Source organism: Rhipicephalus sanguineus, chromosome 1, assembly GCF_013339695.2.
Source record: "Rhipicephalus sanguineus isolate Rsan-2018 chromosome 1, BIME_Rsan_1.4, whole genome shotgun sequence".
NCBI lineage: Eukaryota > Metazoa > Arthropoda > Arachnida > Ixodida > Ixodidae > Rhipicephalus > Rhipicephalus sanguineus.
Genome location: NC_051176.1, coordinates 50,152,543 through 50,169,468, shown reverse-complemented (window position 1 = coordinate 50,169,468; position 16,926 = coordinate 50,152,543). Strand labels below are relative to the sequence as shown.

At 47.9% G+C, this 16,926-nt stretch overlaps 1 protein-coding gene and 1 non-coding gene across 2 annotated transcripts in view; one reads left to right on the top strand and one right to left on the bottom strand.

Annotated features, from left to right (window-relative positions):
* Positions 1–16,926, top strand: part of LOC119391211 (calcium uniporter protein, mitochondrial) — a 327,993-nt gene that overhangs the window by 267,901 nt on the left and 43,166 nt on the right. The window lies entirely within an intron of this gene.
* Trnac-gca (transfer RNA cysteine (anticodon GCA)) lies at positions 908–979 on the bottom strand. Its single transcript has one exon. It is a non-coding gene; the product is annotated as a tRNA-Cys (tRNA).

Here is a 16,926-nt window from a genome sequence, read left to right as displayed (position 1 = left end):
CAGAATTCGCGTTGTGCGACGCTTGGTGCTTATTTTACTCCTCTACCACGCTATATTGCATATGTTAATGTGGTTCCTTCCCGACATGAAGCCTGTATAGGACCTTTTTGCAAAGCAGTTTCAAGCACCGGCATGGCTCAGAGGTTGAATACTGGGCACGTTAAAGAGCCGCCGGTTGTCGATGTCAATCCGGCATCCCCTCTCTGTAAGGGCGCCTCAAAATCACAACTTGGTTTTGGTAGGTAAAACTCGAGATTTTCTTTCTTTCTTCCTTTTTTTTTTCTTGCCGAACGCTAATGTGAAGAATGTATGCCTCTAAGTTATAATACACAGAGCAATCACGGCTTGGCAGCCGCGCGTGTACTACTTAAGGGGTTAATAGTAAGAGCTCACCCAATAATTAAAACGAACCGCAGCTTGGATGAAAAAACTGCTCGCACGTAATTTCTCTTTCGACAATGCGGCCTTCGACGTTATGCGTAGCCGTACGGAGTCCGATTCCGTCTAACGTCGCGGACGTAACAGATCTATCCTTATTTCACTCGTCTTATAGTATAGGCGATCCACGCAAAGCGAAAGAAAGGGTACACTTTGCCAGACATCTTTGGCTGCTTCCCCGTCTTCTTGCACGCTCAGTCACGGGAACCGTGTGTTCACTGCGTGTTTAAACGACGTTTGCCCTATTTGATTTCAGTCGCGTTAGGTATCTGCTCCTACTGTATTTGGTTGTACGAATTTTCGGTTTTACTTCAATTCCTTTAGGCGCTAATAAAACGCGTACATTCGACGAGCCAGTACAGCTCTGGGTTAAGCGCCTAGAAACTACTTTCACGTCTTTGTCTTAAACAAAAGAAGGAAAAAAAATAAAAATAACGTACGGTAACATAAAAAAAAAAAGATCGCGCCAAGGGGGCACCCGGATTTGAACCGGGGACCTCTCGATCTGCAGTCGAATGCTCTGCCACTGAGCTATACCCCCGCCGCTGGGCACGTCGCCAGAGCAACGCTGTTGCACCGCGCTCGCGGTGGACGTGTCGCCGATAAAACAAGAATAAAAGGGTTGAGGGGAGGGCGTGTGCATCGCGAACCGACGTCGACGTGACGTCGCATGGACGGCTGTCGAGCGCTCCTCCTCGATTCCGCGCCGTCGGCAGCTGCGACGGGGGAAGATCCTCCGAAGGGTGCCGCGAGACTGAATCGGTGGCATGTCGGCAATTATAGAACACGTGTTTTATCCTGCAGCGGTGCCGTCGCTTCTCTCCGCTAACACGTTTTGACAGTACGATCGTGGGATAGCGAGACTGCGGCCTCGAGTATAGCTCCCGCTGAATAAAAACCGCGTTGGTTATTTGTTCTTTAGATGTACGTAAATATTTCTTTATTTGTTCTTACGCTATCACACAAAAGAAAGCTCTATGACCAATACCTACGATTGTTGGTACAGCTTACGGCAAGCATGACTTGTAAAATTGTGGCCTTGTATAAAGGGTTAGCGGTGTTGCAAATCTGTGGGCTTCCGTTTCAAAAACGCACTTTTGTTTTCCTCTCTCTTTCATATATATATATATATATATATATATATATATATATATATATATATATATATATATATATATATAACGGAAGCGAGGAAGCACGACGTACGTGGAAACACCTTTCGTAATCACAAACGTTTCGGCTGGTGGGCCAGCCTTCGTCAGTGTGACATGTAACACAATTTTGGAAATTAAAACTAGCCAAACATGTTTACGCTGTTGTCGATTACAACCACCCTTTTATGTGTCATTGTTTCGCCCCCCTCGTCGTTTTACTAGACAATGTACTAACCTTTGGTAATTGAAATATTCCACGGACTAAAACGTATATGGTGAACATCTGTTACAGTTCACTGGTATTAAGATATGGAATGTTAGTCGATTTGAAATAAAAATGTCTTCCAATTTTACAAAAGCACTAGGAAAACACTATTTAGAAGAATTAATTGATCTGTGAATGTGAGGTCATGTTTAGTCTGACTACTAATTCTCATTTTTCGTATGTGCATAGGTGTTTTTTTTTTCTTTTGTTCTTTCCTGTGTCAAAGTTTTTTTTTTTTTTTTTTGCGGCTATTTCATGTGCGACGTACCGACAGCCAGTCACCTTGATGTCTCTCGTACCTACGATCGCGTACGATGTCGCTTTTTCTGGCCCGGCCTGTGCCGTTCTGTGGTCCGCTATGTCGCTGCTTGCGACCGCTGCCAACGCCTCAAGCGCCCCTTTGCGCTACCTTGCGGTCTTCTACAACCCATCGACATACCTGCGGAACCATTCTTCCATGTTGGCCTTGACCTGCTGGCAGGGGCGTAGCCAGAAATTTTTTTCGGGGGGGGGGGGGGGGGGGTTCAACCATACTTTATGCATGTTCGTGCGTGCGTTTGTATGTTTGCGTGCGTATATACGCAAGCAAAATTGAAAAATTTCGGAGGGGGGTTGAACCCCCCCAACCCCCCTCCCCCCCTTGGCTACGCCCCTGCCTGCTGGGCCCTTTTCCTACTTCCACTTCGGGAAATAAATGGGTTGCAGTTGCCACAGATTGCGCCACACGCTTTGCCATCACTCGAGCACTGCCAACAAGTTGCTCCGCTGACGTCGCCGACTTTCTCTTGTATGAAGTCATTCTTCGTCATGGTGCACCCCGGCAGCTGCTTACCGATCGAGGGAGGTACTTCCTGTCACGTGTTGTGGATGACATCCTGCGTGCCTGCTCCACTGAGCACAAGCTTACCACCGCTTATCATCCACAGACAAATGGATTGACCGAGCGTCTGAACCGAACGCTGACCCGGATGCTCTCAATGTACGTCTCCCCTGATCACCGTGACTGGGACAGAGCACTCCCATTTGTCACCTTTGCGTACAACTCTTCACGACATGACACCGCTGGTTATTCACCGTTTTATTTGCTATTTGGCCGACATCCAGCGTTACCTTTTGACACGCTCCTTCCTTCAGCTGCACCCTTGTCTACAGAGTAGGCCAGCGATACAGAGTAGGCCAGGGTGCTCGAGCCCATGCAGCTCGTCAGCTTGCCCATGACCGACTATCCTTGTCGCAAGCACACCAAAAAGACCGTTATGACAGTCGCCACCGAAACGTGCACTTCCCGCCGGGATCTCTGGTCCTCCTCTGGACACCACACCGTGAGGTCGGCTTATCAGAAAAGCTTCTCCCCCGTTACCATGGCCCCTATAAAGTGTTACGACAACTCAGTGACGTGAATTATGAGGTTACACCCCTGGACACTGCCTCTTCGACCTCCTCACACCAGACGGACGCTGTGCACGTTTCCAGACTGAAACCGTATTGCCCTCCTAGTCCCTCGCTGCCATACCAAGCGCCGTGACGGCGCTCCCGCCGCGGGAGAGTGATGTCACGGTGCGTCATGGACATGAGCTGGCGCGGTGCTCTCCGAAGATGAAGACGACGAGTGTGGGAGAAGCGCTTGCGCGTGGGGTTTCTCAGCCATCTTGTTTGGCTGCCACTTCACTGTTGTAAATATCCACTAAACCGTCATCTCGCCTCCGTCACAATATTGTTTGTTTACTGAGTCTTTATTCGATATTCTACATTATATAACTTTATTTAGTTTTGCTTTACCGAAGTGACATTATAAAATGTTACTTTTTGGACCCAAACTAGCCTATGGCTATGGGTTCACACAGTGTTTGCAAACTTTGTGTAAAAAAAAGAGAGAAATAAAATTTAATTTTAAAAAATCACAAGCGTTGCGCCACAAGTTTCTATTTCGCACATGCCGAATTCGTACAGCTTTCAAGCGCATTGGTCGGACCTTAAAAGTACAGCTGGAGTCACAAGTGCGCGTTTAACTGCGTAGTTAATATTCCGAATCAATATAATTGTGTCGCATGAACATAGATCTACGGTGCAAGTAATAGGCCTTCGACCACGGAGTAAGCTATCGGCCGAGAAAAGAGAGAAAATATTAGATAAGCAAGCGGTATACCTGTAAGCAGTGTGATGTACATTGCGGGCCTTGGGTTAGGCCAGTTTTTGCTTTGACACCCAATGTCGAGTGGATTGAAGCCCACAGACGTGCTTCAGTGGCAAACACGTGATTTCAGATAACGCGATAAGCGCAGGCCACCGCGTGATCTGTGTATGGCCTGAGTGGGCTCGTGCGTGAACGCGCGGGCCTGTTCACCATTTCCGTTAGCCATGCAACTGTTGCCATCACCGTTCGCTTGCTGTCGCCGCGTTGCACGACGGCATCGCAAGGGGGGGGGGGGGAGGAAAACTGGAATTTCAACATCAACGTACGTGACACTTCCATGTCAAGAAGAAGAAAAAAAGGTCACTGAACATAGTCATCGCGCATATAGAGGAAGTGCTGCAATTTTTCATTTTCTGTAATCTCAAGACTTCCGTACGCGCCGCGGTGGGCCAAGTGGAGCCGTGACGCGTTGAGCTGCATGAGCGAGAGGGTCGCGAGTTGGATTGCCGGCCAGCCTCCGCATAGGGCGGAACGCAACAGCGATCGTTTCTGGTAGACGGCGGTGTACGTTAAAGGACCCAACGATGGTCAGAATTAATCTCGAGTCGGCGGCGTCCCTCATAAACCCACAATGCATTTACGGGATGTGAAACCGCCGTAACTTAATTGTTCACTGGCGTGTATCGTGGCGTCTATCGTGACGGAATCGCGTTTTACCAATGCCGGTTTACTGTGCCGTCGTGGTCGCGACGTCTCTTCATTTTAATCTGCAAGACCTGTATCAACCACTATAGACCTTATGCAAAAAATTGCTGCCATCTGTCAGACGAAGCTACCGATTCGGCGCCATGTTGGAGGCTTGTGTCCGAATCGTATTGCTGTCGCTGCTTTAGCTTTTTTCTGCTTTGATAGTGGGCAACCGGGGCACAGTAACGTCCGACGAGTGTGTAGCGGCCTGTACACGTTACCGGCATTTCCTAGTTATTACGTTGACGGTTATTACTTGTAAAGAACTGCCTCATAACGAGAAGAAGGTACAAGTTTGTCACCGAGTCACATGTAGGCCTGCCGTACGTCGTTGAGAATGAAGCTGTGCTCTAGGTTATAAATACTGTCCGTCTGTTTTCAGTGTAACGAATAAAGCGTTGCTAGCTGTCTGAATACCATGCGTGTAGTGTAGAATGATTGGGAGGAGGCTTTAGCGTACGACACGGCTAGGCACAGCGATGACGGTGAGAAAGTGCTGTTGATCCATTTGAAAGCGTATTTCATAGGAACAGCCTACGTCGACCAGATGTATTGTGCATTTAATTTTAAATAAAACGTTGTACTCTTTTTTAATTTTAAAGCAAAATGTATTTCACTGATATAGTCACCGACGTATGTTATGTATAGAATTACCGCATGATTAAAATTTAAAAAGTTTCCATTCCTCATGCACGTGAAAAGTGAACATGAAAAGCTCCAAGAAATAGCTGCCGGTTAGCTGGCATTTTATTGCATATCCTTTCGACATGTGCTCGTAAATAACACGATACGCCAAGAATATTCGCGTTCACATCGTCGCTTTTGGGGCCTACTGGCGCCTCAAAATTTCAACCCGTTTCCGCAAGGCAGTTTTGCGTCGCCGACTGAACGCTTGCGAAACCATCTCAACGCGTAACCAACGCGCCCCCACGGTCGAGCGTAACACATTTGCCGGAACAGCATTTTTTTCAATTTCATACGAAAAGTGCCATACACAAGCATCTGTTGAACATTTCAGAGCACACAGGTGTGGATACAGGATTTTTCCGAAGGGGGATCAGCTTCTGGGAGAGCCTGATATGTGCTCTTCTTGGAATATAAATTTAAAAAAAGTAAGGGGTTTTTGGGGTGCGGTCAGGCCACCCGGGCCGCCTCTGAATTTGGCACTGATAGCACATGAAATGCTTGAAAAATACACAGTGAAGCAACACGTGCGCTAAGTGTCCCGCCAAGTGCTACCTTGTTAAACTCCACAATCGAAAAGAAATTACAGGTCAAGATCCAGTGCCTCTATATGCGCGGTGGCCGGTGAACGGTTGTGTAGAGCGAGCAGTCGGTTTTTTCAATCAAGAAACTCGCTAGCAGACGCTGCCTGCGTTGGCGTTGTCTCTCGCGGGCGAGGGCGCGTTCTCGTTCCTTGCGAGCTGGTAGTTCAGCATTCATCGCAGAAATAGCGTTTCCATAGTCAACGCGCGCCATTCGCTCTCTCTCGTCACACGGCGAGCGCTGAGGCGGTGGCGCCTTTTCTTGCACTCAAGCAAATGGACCGTCCCGACAACGGACGACGATGCACCCTAAGAGACCCTAAGGTGCTTCGCCCCTAAAAGACGATGAAATCTGTGTCGAAAACGATTTCCCTCTGTCCGTACAGGGGCAAGAGAACGAAACATTCCTGGCCAGTTGTCAAAGATTGCCACCCCCTTTTTGGGCCCCCCGCTAGCTCGATATAATCCCTTCATGTTCAAGACGTCCCCGCCGCAAAGGTGTATTCACAATATCGGCTCAGCGTGGGAGAACAGAGCCCGTTAATCAGCGTGTCGCTGCGTCGCAAAATGGCAGTCCATGGCGCTACGCCTCTGTATGCAAGGCATTTCTGACGGTTATGCGCTGCGCAGCCAGTTACAGGGCCGCCATGAGCGCAGCGAAGACAGCCAGTCAGATCAGCAATGTTCGCACGGAAGTGTCTTTTCGACCGTGGAAAGCAATTCTAGCAAAAAGAATCCAGGATGACTTCAGGCACAGGGGGCTGTTTTGGTCGGCGGTGCATGACAGTACGAAAAAATTACGCGGGGGGGGGGGGGCTGTAGCCTGGTCAGCCCCTTCGCCCCCCCCCCCCCCCCCCGGCTACGCCACTGGGAGGGGGGTAAGCTACCGCTGTTCCCAACAGCTGCGCGGAAGCGATTGCGCTCCCGACCTATCACGACAACGTTTCTACTCTCTCGTAGTTGCAGACGTTTTCTGTAGTTGTTCATCCTGCCGGCGACGAAAAGACAACATAAATAAACAGCGCCATTTCCTACACTGGTGGCAGTCTACGCACCGCGGGGAGCGGGGGCCTCTCTCACCGCCCAATCCTTCACTGCGGATCGAACATTTCAGTAAAACGGTATGGCGTGGCTGAAATTGTTTTTTTTTTTAATAGTGAGTGAAACAATTCGAGCGTTGGCCGTTGCACGTCTGCGTGGTTCTTTATTCCCTACTCCTTTCTTTTTGAGAAACCGAGTGGGGGGAGTTGCTGCGCGTGGTATTTGTAGCATGCCACGATCTGACTACTGAAATCGAGCTTTAGGCTGCAGAATACGCTGCTCGGCTTCCTATAGTTTTCATCTTAGTGCGGATAGAGAATGTCTAGACGGTATTGTAACGCCTACCCGTTCGCGCTTTCTTGCGTCGCGTGGCTTGGTGAGAAGCCCAGCTGTGGCACCCCATGGAGAAACGATTTATAGGCGCTGTGTGAACGCCAGTGTCGATCTATCCGCCACCCCGCCGTGATAGTTTAGCGGCCGAAGCTGTTGCGCTGCTAAGCTCGATGACGACGGTACGAATGCAGTCCACGGAGGCCACATATCGATGGGAAGGAAATGAAGAAAACACCCGTCTACTAAGATTCAGATGCACGTTAAGGAACCCCGGGCAGTCACAATTAATTGGTAGTCCCCCACCACGGCGTTCCTCGTAACGTGATTTTGGCACGTAAAACCCTAGAATTTAATTCCATATGAGGCGAAAGCCTTAGATGCCTCATCAAACGCGAAAAGTGACCGTGGGCGGCGTCAATTATACGAGTGATGTAAAAAATCATCATGCTATGACGTCATCCTGTGTTGTCACCACGAAGTTGCCAAAATTCGTAATATCATCATGATGTCATCGTGACGTCATCACGCGACATCGTCTCTTGGTCAAAGGTGGGCAGATCGCGGAGGCACTGCGAAACCACGTAAGGTGCAGAAAGCTTTCAATTCCTCCGATCTCGGAGGCAGTGCAAAACCACGTTGGGTGCGGAAAGCGTTAGGGCGGAGTCAATGCAATCGACGGAGAAAAAAAAAAAGATGGCTTTCGTCTTCCAGTCGTCTTAGGCGATTGCATAATGGAGCGTGTGACTTATCCAACTTTCTGTAGAGCGGAGCAAGTCCACCTTCACTAGTATTGCCAAGTGCTCATCTTACTGTCTCGCATTTTAAGCACGACGAGAGAGGAGGCATATACCGGGTGTCCCAGCTAACTTGTGCCAAGGGTTTAAAAAGGGCAATATTAGAGGTAGGCGAGTGAAATCAATTCCATATTGCTGAAAGCCACCTTGCGTACTACAGACAATCTTTTGTTTTGTAATTAATTAATTTGCTAATTCGGACTACTTAACTAAATTGCTAAATATGGACTTTAGGCAAGAAAGGGGATTTACAGGATTTCCGGTATACCGCGACAATAGGATCAGTGTCCTATTGCTACGCGCTGAGTGTAGTCCATGCAACCTGTTTTCTGCGACGGTCTGTTCTTTCGGGGTATTTTTAATGTCGTACAACGTCTGTTACACGCGCGGCGTATGAATTTGCCGTAATATTTGCGATCTTCTTTCCCCGTATCGCTGTTCATTCGTTGACTTGCAGATTATGTAAGGCTGGACATGAATCGTAACCGTATTAGCATTTTGGAACACGTAAAATGAAACTGCGTCAATGTACAAAAGCTTGCGCCCATGCGAGGTTAACCCATATGACCCGCGCACGCTTTCTCGGATGACCTCCCGAAACGGGCGTGCACTCTTCCTGTCACGTGTGTGCGGAAGATGCTTGCCGTGCGTACTCCATATCGTGCACAATGTTTGCATATAGATTCGCTCTGTGTATACGTGGATGACCTCGACAAGGCCCGAACAGACTGGGTTTCGAGTTGCTTCACCCAAACGATATCGCTCACCGATACCCGGTCGGACGCATGACAAACTCGACACACAAGGTCTGCACATCCCCCACTCCATTCGTTGATACACGATCACCAGTCGTCAAGCGCTTGCGCCCGGCCGAGTCGTATTTCCCGCTCATGGACCTTATCAATGGGAGTGAAATTTGAGCTCGGAAGATATATTGTGCGACAGCATCTTTCGTGGTAATTGTTGCGCTGTGCACGTTCAATCGCGTTAGCTCTTACCCGTGGCACGCATGTTGGGAATATTGATGCACTGCACTCTGATTAGCTTCCTCACGTTTGCCGCCTCTTTTCGCCGTGATCTCTTTCTGCCCGAGAAATGCACGTGTACAATAAAAAGAGTCGTGCATTTTTGTATAGTTAAGCGTTTTCGAGTGCAGGAGTCCGTGAGCGTGTATATAGACTCAAGTTGCCACTGTCCGAACTTTCATATGCGAGAAAGTTATCTGAAATTGCTACTGCAATTCACGCCCTGCGTAATGTGGTTGTTTACCTCATTAATATTTATAATAGGAATACTGAGGAAAATCAGACAGGATAGGTAGACCAAGGCATATGTATGACTTCTAAAAAACGATCGAAAAGAACGAAGTTTGAGTAATGCGCGTGCGTGGTTTAGTTGGCGCGATACAATGTTACATTCTGGGATTTTACGTACCAAAATCACGATATGATTATCAGGTACGGTGAAGATAGGGGGCTCTCCGGATCGATTTGGACCGGCTGGGGATCTTGACGTGCTCCTCAGTCTTGGTGAGTGCGTGCACCTGAAGTTGTATCCTCGGAAACACGATGCTGCCGATGTTCTCGAGCAAAGTATTACATAGAAGGAATGTCCGGTTATGGTTGTGTACGATCAGGTTGTCGTTTCTGTCGTGAACGTCACTGATTAGGTCTTCTATATTCGAGTGTGTGTGCGACTTGGTTGCTGTGCAGGATGGGGGTGTGTACTGCGCGAAATCGGCGTAGGAGAAAAAGGACCGAAGAGAATGAAAAGAGCGCTCTCTCCGGTCCTTTTTTTCTGTTTTTAGTATTGTGTGTATCATCGCCCCTCCCCCCCCCCCCCCCTGTTGGTCAGGTCCAAAGGGCGGATGAAAAAATTAAAATGAAGCGATGACAATGACCTGCCTTTGGTCCCTGGCTTTCCGGGAGCAAAGATGGGAACAGTTCTTGGAATGCAACAGTAGGGGCCTTCGTCCGCCATTATCGTCTTGCGTGACCATAATGACCCTGCTCTTTAAACAGTGACGGTACATGTCGGACTCGGTAAAAGTATGGGGCACCTGCTCCCCTACCTCCCTCGTGCGCTCGGTGTGTACGTAGAAACGGCAGTCTCGAGTGTTTGGGGCATATTTTGCTTCAAGCTGTTATTGATCACGTATGAATGTGTATGCGCAGCCTGATGAATGTCCTGTACTGACTTTCTGAATCTTCTCGTAGACACATCCACCGCCTGTTGGTCGAACTGGTGACGAAGTTGCCCAAAAGGCGACGTTCCGACTTCATGTCATTGCATTTCGATTGTTCCTACCAAATCTTCTTTCGTTTTGATCGAAGAAATTACATAATCACTGAATCTTAATTCGTCATCTACGGTACTGTTGAGGAGTCAACATTTAAGGGGCAGAAAAACTGGACTTGGTGCCATCCGCCACGGAGGTATGCAGTGGTTATGGTGCTCGGCTGATGACCCGAAAGACGCGGGTTCGACCCCTGCCGCGGCAGTCGCATTCCGATGGAGGCAAAATGCTGGAAGTCCGTGTACTCTGCGGTGTTAGTGCCCGTTAAAAGAACACCATATGATCGAAATTTCCGGAGTCTTCCACTACGGATAGCTTCATAATCACGTCGTGGTTTTGGCACGTCAAACCATAGATATTATGAACTTGGTGCCACAAAACCCATTACTGGCCTCTGTTTGACTGAGCGCTCCTATTTTCTCGCGGTACGATGGTTTGTCCAAAAACTGCTCAGCTGAACGTTGTCCGTATACCTGTTTAACAGTGCATTTAAGTAAATCGAGTCCCGGTGCGTGTCACTCGCAGAAGCGGCGCATGCGAGCGCCTCTTCGGCGTCCAATCGGCTGTCTGCTGGCAGTTCTCTTGTGGCTATTCTCTCGGCGCTCGTTGCACTCCTTCCCGTGAAGCGACGCCGATTCGCCGGGGTCGCCGATTAATTCCCACTGTACATTCGCAAAGCGTAACCCCCCACTTGGGCTGACGTCAAAACACCTCTCCGGCTTTTAAGTGCGTAGCACTTTAGGGGCCTGGCTTCTTGTCCATCCAGTGTCTCATGTTGCATGGTCACGCTCAAAATCTAGTGGGCAATACAGGCCTAAAACAATAGCAATGCTCAAAACCGGGTTAAAACAAACGAACAAGGCCTAAAATAATATAATTAACAGAAATAACGAAGAAGTAATCGCGATAATTAACTTCATGTCGCTACAAACGCTTCGGAAACATGCGGCTGACACCCGCGCCGCGCAAGAGAGGGCGCCACCGCCTCGTCAAGCAGGCGACTGCTCCTTCCACCGACGCCTTCATCGCTACATCTGAAGAGGAAAGAACCTAACAAAACTCGCTGCAGACGACACGTATCTGAACCGCCGTAACAAGTAGGAACTCAATAAAGCGCAGCAAAAAGTAGCGCGCATGTCGAACACCGAGTTTGCGAATCTCCCTAGCAAGATTCTACTCGTGCCGGGGAAGCCCTACATGCTTACCTCAAACACTGACGTCATCAACGGTTTGGTAAACGGAGACATGGGAACTCTACGAACGGGAATCGCTGGGTGTCCGTGCTACGAACTTCCTCGGGTTTCACTGTAGTGGAGCTGCATTTAGGGCAGGATTTAGAAATAGACCAATCGCTACAAAAGAACGACATTTTTCCCCCGCCTGCCGCGTATCTCGTGTGAACGCATTTCTTTAATACATGCATGCTCAATACTCTTTAGTCTATGTCAGGGTAGTTTTTTCGGTGTGTGGTGCCATAGTGCAGGTGCGATATTGCGTCTGCCGGCAAAAAAAAAAAAAAATAAGAGTTCAGCGCGGTTACGGCTGCTCATTCTCGTATGAAGTGGGGCGAAGTCTCTAGCAAACCGTTCTGTTGCGGTAGTCCTCCTCACGGGGCTTCGTCGTGTTTTTCCGTGTATATGTGGAAGTGCGCTGTTCTGCGCACTTCGTACGCAGAAAAATCGAAAGTATAGGCGCATGAATAATGCATGCCGTACGCGCACTCATACATAAACTGTACGTGCAAGGAAATTACGTAGTAGTTGGCCGTGATATGTGGATCGTTATTCCCTTCCTTATGTCGTAATCCTCTATTTCTATTAATGGCTCGCCTTCCGAGTATCCGGCCGACTGTGTGTAGTCGGAACGTGCATAAATAATACGTAGATTGTTCGGCGGAATGACGACCCTAGCGTATGCTTAAGATAGATGAGGGACTCTTTTTTTTTAAGCTTGTTCATTCCTACGTTTACAGTCGGCTCCGCTAATTGCGCTTCTGGGAGTGAAATACCTCTCGCCGGATTTGAGAGGCAAATGATCCCCGAATGGCCGATGTGTGCTCTTTTTTTTTTTTCTTTGCGGCTTCGAGAAAGATTCTGATTTTCGGGTCTTCTCGTGTGAGGAGGAAGTGGGATGAATTTTTCAGCAATATAGAAGTCCGACATGTACTGTTGCCCGGTTAAGCGTAGACGGCGCTTAAGGGCTGCACCTCTCTTTTGTTTTCAATAAATGTTTTCAATCAATAATAACAAGAAAGAGACGAAGAGGAAATTATTTTTCTAGTGAGGTGGGTATGAGCCCTATTTACTGGGGAGATCTCCCCAGAAAATAGGGCTCATACCCACCTCACTTTATCGCAATAACAAAAAGTGTTCTTCGAAGAACACCCTTTTTGTTATTGCGATAAAGACTTCCCTTTTAGGCATGCATAATGCTTGGTGTGTGTAGGCGTATTACATATGCAGTATGAGGCGGGCGTTGTGAATGATTTGAGGCAGTGTCTTGTTCAATTTGTTATTACGTATCCAGCGGTCATAGCTGGTCGTGACACTGTAGCTGGGACCGGCTTGCAGTAGGGAGCGTTCCGGTTGTTATCCTGTACTTGACCATATTTGGTGGTATGAATCTGCCTCCATCACTGGAACGAAGCAGTACGAACATGTAGAACCCAGTGGAGAATGTGTACAGCTGCGCGTTGTTGCGATGACAGCCGCTGTGAGGGTCACGCATACATGAGCGAAGCCTCCTAGGCATGGCTTCCTGCGCCCTGGTAAGCTGAAGGGGGAGTGAGCAGACACACGGTGGGATAAGAGCACGTGGGTCTTGCCGGGGAAAATTTTGCGGGCTCGGAGTGAATTGAGAAGTTCAGGTCGGAGGGGAATGAACGGACGTTCTGGATTAGGAGGGCAGCGTGCCTCTGGTGAGCAGAGATGTTGTGGAGGTTCGTAGCATAGCCCTGAATCCAGGGTGCCCTGATGCAGGTAGCAGTTTACGATTCATAGTGTGTATCGCCTGACAAATTTCCATCGACTTGTGATTGCTCTTTTTTTTTTTACATGCCAGAATCACGATGTGATTATGAGAGACGCCGCAGTGGAGAGCTCAGGAAATTTCAACCACCTGGGGTTCTTTAACGTGCACCTAAGTACACGGGGCCTCCTGAACCTTCTTGAGTTCTTGTATGCCGCTAAAGAATCAGTGAAGATCTCTAGTTTGATTGTAGGCAAAGAGAGTGGCGGTCGCTGACAATGTGGAAGTAACAACCATAGAAACATGGACAGAACTTCACAACTCCCCATACGACACTAAGACATTCATATTCTGTCGCTGAGACGCGAAAACGTCTTCCTTGCGTATGAATTCACTTTCTCGGCTGTGTCTTCCCACTGGACGAGCACGGCGCCCACACCTACGTTGCTGGCATCCGAGTAAATCATGGTAGGAGCGTCCTCTTCAAATGTAGCCAGCACAGGATCGTGTCTGCCGGCGTTTTCGGAGATCGTCAATTACTGCGTGTTCTTTTTCGCCCCATAAGAAAGCAGCGCCTTCCCTTTTTGTGTGAACGGCTGTTTGTGATGAATTGGCAATAAATCTTCGGTACTAAGCACAGAGGCATAGGAAACGTCTGACTGCATTCTGATCCGATAGCGCTGGAAATGTTGTGACGGCCGCTCCCTTGTCGGGGTAAAGATGAACACGTTTTATGGCTCACATACCTAACACGTTATTCGCAACCGAAACGACATTTCTCTGGTTTCAGTGTCTGGCTGGTGGACCACAGCTCGTAATGCCGACGGCAGCCTTCTTCGGTGTTCCTTGAACGTTTGTGAGGAAACAGTGACGTCGCTGAGATATACCAGACGCGTCTGCCACTTTAGATCTGATAGAACCGTACCTACAATGCAGTCTTTGAAATGCTTCTGGAGCTGTGCGTAACCCGAAAGGCCTTGGATTCGTAAAGCCCGTCAGGCGTTACGCAGTAGGTTATTTTTTCCGTCTCGTTCGTCGACTTCTATTTGCCAGCACCCACTGTTGAGGTCCATCGACGATAAGTAGCGTGCTTGTCTAAGCTGAGGGAATCGTCGGTGCGCGGTAGTGGGTATACATCTTTCTTTGTCATTCTTACCTTATGGCGAATCCGAATTAACCGAACAGACGTTTAAGCCTAGGAAAGCGTAGAGGACATTCATTATTTGTTGTCTAGTGATGTTCGGGCCCCGCCGACGGAACGGATATTTTTTCGTCCACTTTAGTTCATGTCGTAACTACTAAAAACAAAATATCCAACAAAAAGCAACGAAAGTTAAAAACAACGAAATATATCCCCTGCGAGCTCCTTGTATTCATTTGGTCTTGTATCTAACAAAGAAACGAGCCCCTTATTTCGCTCTTGTGGCTCATTGTGCTGTACATGTCGAAACTACTAACCAGTTGGCGAGCCGTAAAGCCACGTACGCGATGTATGCGTAGTTATGTTGCACAGCTTGGCGAATTCCTGAGGGCTGAGCGTGCTCGATTTCCCGCCCGAAACGCGCTTTCGCTTCCGTTCTGCGTTCCTCGGTGCTGCGCGTGACGCTTTCTATGCTCTAGCTATTATTTATTCATTTGCCAACAATTGCGCTCTTGGTATTCAATAAAGTAGGCTCTAAAACGTCGCATTGAGTCCCGGTGAAACGAACGCATGGCATCAGTCCCTGTCCTTTCGGATGGAAACATTACTGAGTAATGGGCACTCGGCGATCGAGCTTATATAGACCTCTAACAAGGTCTCCTAGCTCGTGTTTTTTTTTTTTTTTTTCTCCTCCACTAGACTCAGTATTGAATGTTTTAAACGTTAGAACTGTCTTTGGGGAGCGACGTCTCCTTTGGCGGCATCGTCATCATGCATGGAACAGGAGGCTGAAAAGAAAAAAAAAGAGAAGGCAGCCAGCTTAGTTTTGTTTTACTTCTGAACTCGAACGTGTTGGAATTGCTTCATTGCGTCGAACAGCGGGACAAAAGACGGAACTCGAGCAGAAAATGCAAGGGCTAGCGCTCGTTATTACCCCGCCACGGTGGTCTATAGTGGTTATGGTGCTCGACTGCTGACCCGACGGTCGCGGGATCGAATCCCTGCCGCGGCAGCCGCATTTTCGATGGAGGCGAAATTGAGTCAGGCCCGTATAGGTTCACGTTACCCCAGGTGGTCGAAATTTCCGGAGCCCTCCACTACGGCATCCCTCATAATCATATCGAGGTTTTGAGAAATAAAACCCTAGCAATTATTTATTATTATTATTATTATTATTATTATATTATTATTATTATTATTATTATTATTATATTATTATTATTATTATTATTATTATTATTATTATTATTATATAGCGCTCATATTAATAATGAACGGCGCTCATCATTGTCTCTTCTGCTGGTGTCCCGTCTTTTGTCCCGCTGTTTGACGTATATGAAGTTTTTGCGTGTTTTCGTCCTGTTCGATTCGGCCGCGGTTTCCATTCTTCTTAGTGCTCTAATCTCGCACATCAATGAGCAGTGCACTTGTCGTGGACACTTGAATGACGCTTTGCAGTAATACACTTCGCTACCTGCGTCTACGTTCGTGGACATGGCTTGTAAAGCAAATTACACAACAGCGAACTGTTAGGTACCATTGAAATCTCGTGCCTCCGTCGTCCAGAGCTTCATTTACCCATACTCTAACAGTGAGCAGCAGTAGTCAACAGTAACGGCTGGTTTGCAAACAAAACAAAACGGCGTTGGAGATCGCGCAGCGCGCGGTTGCTAAAGAATAGTCGAAGTTTCTGCAATAAATACTTTTTTTTTGGCGTAGAAAGTAGTGTAGACTAAAGTTATACTATCGGTCTTTCGGAATCATTAAAAGCATATTTGAAGCACTGAAAGCCATAATTCGCATTTATGGACGGGGTTGCTATATTTGCAGCTATACCGGGTGCCCCAGCTATAGAGTTTAAAAATATGCCGACACACTCAATGACAACGCGACCAAATGCATGTTGCTGACTGCTGCCCGGAGTACGTCAGACTATTTTATGTATTCTGATTAATTGCTTAATTAGGCCACTTAAGCCAAGCAGAAAAACACAGTCTTAATGGATAGAAAGTTAGAAACGGTCTAATGGGACAAGTTTTGCAAAGCGACGTACAACTTTCTCAGTGGAACTTTTTGCCCAGCTTCGTCGCTTCAGAAGTTAGTTAATTAAAACGGCCTAATTAAGCAATTAATCAGAACACAAAAATAGTCTGACGTACCCCAGGCAGCAGTCAGCAACACGCATTTGGTCCCGTCGTCATTGAGTGCATCGGCATATTTTTAAGCTCTGGCTAACGATAGCATTGGGCACCCTGTGGAGTCCCCGTTTGTTGACACCCATTTTTACCCTTTGAAGATGAAATTTCTGTCGCACTGTTTTTTCTTTGCACTTGTGGAACCACTCGAAATAA